The sequence below is a fragment of the Kogia breviceps genome, chromosome 10 (genome assembly GCF_026419965.1).
Source record: "Kogia breviceps isolate mKogBre1 chromosome 10, mKogBre1 haplotype 1, whole genome shotgun sequence".
NCBI classification, from domain to species: Eukaryota; Metazoa; Chordata; class Mammalia; order Artiodactyla; family Physeteridae; genus Kogia; species Kogia breviceps.
The window spans coordinates 23,610,518-23,616,517 of NC_081319.1; positions in this window are offsets into that span (position 1 = coordinate 23,610,518).

A 6,000-nucleotide genomic window follows, 5' to 3' on the forward strand; every position below is an offset into this window, starting at 1 on the left:
CTATTGGGGGCTTTCTCACTCTCAGGGTCAAAGTTAATCACTTCTTTTACACACCCAGATCACATTGCTGATAGTTTGCTGTCAATTGGTCCTATTAGGGCTCGTTCGTTATTCAGTGATCTATTCCCTCCAGTAGACCAGAAGACACAAGGGCAGAGGCTATGTTTTCTCTCATTTAAACCAACCCCCTCTAACAAATCCTGCTAAATTAGGTTTGTTAAGTCACATTACCTCTCCCATTACAGTTGATAAAACCTGAACCTATTTTGAAGTATTTTGTCTTGCTTGATCCTTTCAATACCCCCACGAAGCCTGGAGAAAGAAGGAGAGGGGTCCAAGCTTGCACAGCTTGATAGGGCAGAACTGTAAGGGCTAGAAACAGGTAGTATCTCTCTTGGTCCAAAAATGCTTTTCACTATATCATACGGTTTTGCCCAACACCAAGTGTTTCCAGCACTGAAAGTTTGTACATTGATTCATTTGCTGTGAGGTTGCAATTTGATGAAACTTAAAAAAACAAATTTCCATGTAGTCTTTGCCAGAAGCTTTGTAGTAGTGGAACCATGCAGTCATACTTTCTTTTCCTGAGGAGAACTCAGGGTGGCCTTTGGGAGTTAGCAGATGTAAGGCAAGTATGGTTTGAAAAAGGTTAGTACTTCCCCGTCTCCTGGTCTGCGAAGCTTGTAGAATACTTAAGGGCTGGAGGAGAAATATGTGTAGGAACTGTATTAGTTAGGGTAACTAACTACCTGCCCTAGCAGGTAAACTTGAACATCTCAGTGGCTCAACTCAGTAATTTTCTCATTTGCATAAAGATTAACTTTCGGGGGGCTTCATCAGAGACCTAGCCTCTTTCTCTCTTGTGGGTCCACCTTCTCCTGTAACTCGTGGTAGGTCTTTTGAGTTTAGTAGACAGACAGAGGAGGGGAGAGAGGAACTTTCCACAGAGTTCCCTTCTGCCCACATTACGTTGGGCAGGCCTCAGTCACGTGACCACGCTTAACCTGCGCGTGAGGAGGGGAGATGGAGAACCTCTGTGCCCGGGAAGATAGCTTAGTTGAGTTCGGTAGACAAGTGGTCATCTCTGACTTAGGGACCAAGGTGAATTTTATGAAAAATAGTGGTTATACCCCTAATCTTCCAAGGTTCTACATTATATAGTATTTCCGATGAACTAGGATAGATCCGAGGAGGCTGGAGAGCCCAGAGGAGAATTCACCCTAAGGAATGAGACAGACTTGTCTCCTGATTGACCTCAAAGCCAGGATCATGTTTTTCGTGGGAGAGCATTAGTTCCAAACACCATACGTGGCTAAAGTGAGAAATCTCTCCTTATCCAAATGAGTACTCGAGTGCCCGTATATCAAAAGAGCTGTGTCATAAAGAATTGTAGATATTATTGGGAACCCGTACCCCAACATAACACCACACAATACCATAAAGTGACCCTCTCACTCATTCATTCATTCAACAAAGCTTGAATTGCGTACCGTGCGCCCAGCACATTCTAGGTGCTGGAGATACAGCTCTCCCTGCCCTGAAGCTTAGGTTCCAGAGAAAGAGGAGATAAAGAATAAATAAATGATTTCAAGTAGCCGTAAGTGCTATGAAGAATGTAGAGTTTGGCTGCAACGTTAGGGAATAGAAAGTGACTAGAATAGACGGGCTTGGCACTCTTCTAGACTGGACGGAACGGGATACGATGAACATAACCAAGGGAGAGAAAGGCTTCACTTCCTCATTTCTAAGACCCAACAAGAGTGCTACTGGGCCCACCATGGCGTGTGCCCTGATAACCGAAAGCTTCTCTTCAGTGGTTTAAATCTCCACATTTCTGGACCTCTTGATTTCAAGAGCTGCTGTGTGGTAATAGTGACAAAAGCAGTAGCGCAATGGGAGCTACACGTGCAGAGGAATGTTATCTTCCAGGGTTTTCTCAGTAGGGGGCAGCAATAAAGAAGGACCCCTCTGAATTTAGAAAATATTTTTAACCAGATGTTAACAAAACACTTCAAACTTTGCGGCATCCAGCTAAAGCAATTCCTGGAGGGAAATCTGTAGCTTTAAAATCTTATATTAGAACATCAGAAAGGTCTAAAATCAAAAGAATATACAAGAATGGCTTCCAAATTTTCTATCTAAAACATAGATATGAAAAAAAACAGACATCAATATTTTATTCTGGTTATTTCTCGTGGTAATATGACAAGTGATTTGCAATTTCTTATATGTGCCTTTCTGTATTTTTCACATTTTCGTTTTCTCTAAGGAACACGTATTATTTTAATAATAAAAACATTTTAAACAAACAAAGAAGGACCCCTCTTGCTAGTGAACACCTCTAGGATTCTCAGACTCATCCCAGAAACTCCTTAGACATATTCAGATGAGGGAACGGGTGTCAGAATTGTGCAGTTTGACTAGGAAGAGGAATGGGACCTCACAGGCGAAGGAAGGCACATCAATTTTTCCTTCATTCCACAATTATTTATTAAACACCTTCTTTGTATCAGAAACTGTGTTAAGACCTGGAGACGTCAAGAAAGAAAAGTAAACACATGTGATATAACCCCGGACTTGATATAGATGTTAGTCTAGAGGAAAAGTGAAAGGGCTGGACAGAAAAATCAAAGCCATCCACGCAGGAGTTTCTGTGTAGAGACTACGTACAAAGCACTTTGACCAATGCCGCGAAGCCGGGCATTAGTGGGACACCTCTGTGCTGCATCACTTGTCTCATGAAGACACAAGGACATCTTTCTTCCCTGATGCGCTCTTCCCAGAAGGAGCACTGACTTCCTGTTCCTGTTAACGATTCTGCAGGTGCTTCCCTCCTCAGGGAATTCAGCCTCGTTCTGCTTCGTGATCAGGCAGCTGCGGGGTCCTGCAGGGCGGTGTCCTTACCTTATGCCAGGATCCAGCCCCACCACGCGTGTAATGATCACCACCCTCCCAGGTCACCCTGTGGCTGCCAGAAGCCACCAGTGCCCCTTGTGAGTTGCTCTACCAGAGTTAACCTTGTCATTACACAGATGCTGTCAGAGGCCATGTCTGAACACTGTGTCAAAGCAACTAGTCCAGAAGGAATGTTCGGTCAGCCTGGTTTGTCAGTAAGTCAAAAACTAAGACTTTCATTTGATTGGGTTCGTGTAAGAATTGGTTGGTTTTGTTCTGAGCGGAGTTTGGTCTTGTTAGCTCACGTATCTCAGCACAGTTCTCGTCTCCCAGGGTTACAAGAGCTCACGGAGGAGCAACCACCACAATAAAAATGGGTCTGTGTTTCCCCCAGTGTCTCCGCTTTATCTCCGTAACTAGCCTGGAAAGCGCTTGAGGGCAAGACGGTGTGATCATCTCCGTTGCACACAGTACGTGTTTAATATTTGTGTCATTTGGGGTCTTGCCAGCAAAGAGGTGACCTATTCAAATTGTGTCCCTGGAGGAGAGCCAGCAGAGGGACGGTCTGCAAAGGTGTAGGCAGCTGCAGAAAAACTGTAGGAGGTCGGGCAGGACCTCAGGGAAGTGACAGGAGAACTATCCTTAAGCCCGAAAGGACGTGATGAGGAAGTAGAAAGAACAGAGAGAGAAGGAGAGAGACATGAGCTACCTTTGTCCAAGGAATACATCCATCGTGTATCACATCCAGAGTGGGAGAGTGGGAGAAAGAAAACCCCAACCACACTCTCCTTTGATCCCCTTCCTGGGTTCCCTAGCTGCTAGACTCACCTGGAAACCAGAGAGCTCAGAAACCTGTGGATGTAACTCATATTTGTCAGCCTCCGGGAACACAGAAGAATCTAGAAGAGTGGAAGGTAGAGCTGAAGGGACAGACAAAAGTTATCCAGCCCAGTACTGTGTTAACTAATTTCCAGAAAGAGTTAATTCTACACCCTCCCTGAATCGGCGCCTTACTTTTCAAGGGAAGCAGTCGTGTGGACTCACAGACTTTTGGGCTTGGGGAAATTTTGAAAGCACCAACCCTTTTGGAATCCATAAAACTTCTTTCAGGGATCCTCAGCAAGTGGCCATCCACTTGAATACCCCTTGTGACAGGGAGATCAGTGCATGCCACAGCCTTTCAGGGCACTTCCCAATTAGAAGCCTCCACGACAAGTTCCTAGTTTCAGCCTCTGACATCACCAGAACAAGTCTGGTGACGCCCAGCTCCCATTCAGAAAGAGGGATACTGGAGCCTTAAAATCTCTACATATTATACTAAAAATAGAGTTGCCATATGTTCCATTGATTTCACTCGTAGGCATATATCTGGAGAAAACTCTAATTCGAAAATATGCATGCACCCCAATGTTCATAGCAGCACTATTTACAATAGCCAAGACAAGGAAGCAACCAAAACATCCCCTGACAGATGGATGGATAAAGAAGATGTGGTACATATACACAGTAGAATACTACTCAGCCATAAAAAAGAATGAAATAATGCCATTTGCAGCAACCTGGATGGACCCAGAGATTTTTATAGTGGGTGAAGGAAGTCAGAAAGAGAAAGGCAAATACCATAGAATATCACTTATATGTGGACTCTAAAATATGACACACATGAACCTATCTACAAAACAGAAACAGACTCACAGACATAGAGAACAGACTTGTGGTTCCCAAGGTGGGGGGGTGGGGATTGGGAAGGATGGACTGGGAGTTTGGGATTAGCAGATGAAAACTAGTATATATAGGATGGATAAACAACAAGGTCCTACTGTAGAGCACAGAGAACTATATTCAGTATCCTATAATAAACCATAATGGAAAAGAATATGAAAAAAAAACCAACTCTGCATTTTGTGCATGGATAAGCATGCCCTTAAAACAAGATGGGAGAGAAGCTACAAAGCTTGAGCCAGTCTCCCTGGCAAAGGCAGAAGAGAACTCAAGCTGTGCAGAGGGGAGGAGAACCGTTCTCTCCCTGTATCCCACCACAAACACATCTAAAACTCAGAACATCCTAAAGACAAAGACCTGATGATGAAATCCCTGAGCACAGGAGCTGAGACCCTTCCGACAGATTTAATTATATTTCGAAGCCACATGCTCTCCTCGGCAAGACAGCAGAAATCAAGAGCCGCAGCCAAAAGCAGCCAGTGTAATTAATGAAAACCTAGCAGCTAAAAGTACCCTTTGCCAGCTCTGAGGACCTCACTGCTGCCTGTCAGTTATATTTCATCTTTTTAAAAACCCCAGCCTGCAGAAAGCATTCCGAGTGGAAAGGGCTGGGTTGTTTGCAAGGAATCAGTGTAAAACTTAGACAGTAGTTTATTTGTTAGGCTGGTAACACGTGAGAAATGGAGGAGAGGTTTGTTTTCTGTAGCAGTAAGCAGATCAAGCCAGCTGGCAATGTGCCCGAAACAAATAACCCAGAAACAACTAGATCTGTGTGAAACTCAGTGTGAGAAAGTTTAGAGTTGGTAGGGCAGGGAAGGGGGGCTCCGGTAGAAGAGAAAATGGGTGAGCAGGGAGGACAAAGAGGTTTTCGAGTCCTCTTATTGGTAAAGTCACTGTATAGGAGTCTATATGGATTCGTCCCCTCATTCCCATCTCCTGCCTGTTTTCAACCCTCACCACTTCAGCATTCCAATTAGAGCCCGGGATTTGGTCCAGCTTCCGTTTCACCATTTTTAAGAGTTGGCATTAACTTTGGTTGGTTCCATTTCTTGTGTGTCTATTCAGCAGCTGCAAATCTAGAAGCAGCGAGTTAGAAGTATAAAGAAGTAGTTTCGGTTGTGACACTAGTGTTGACTCTGCAAACGCCCAGCAGCCCCATTGGAGAAGCATCTTTATTGGTCCAGTTATCTTTTTGTCATCTTTTCAAATGTGCATTCAGTAAAATTCACTTTTCTTCTGTACAGTTAGTTCTAGGAGTTTTCATAAGTGCACGGAGTCGTGTAACCACCACAGTGAACAGTTCTGTCACCTCAAAACGTTCCCTTGGGCTACCACTTGGTAGTCCAACGCTCCCCTCACCCAGCCCTGTCCCCTGGAAACCAC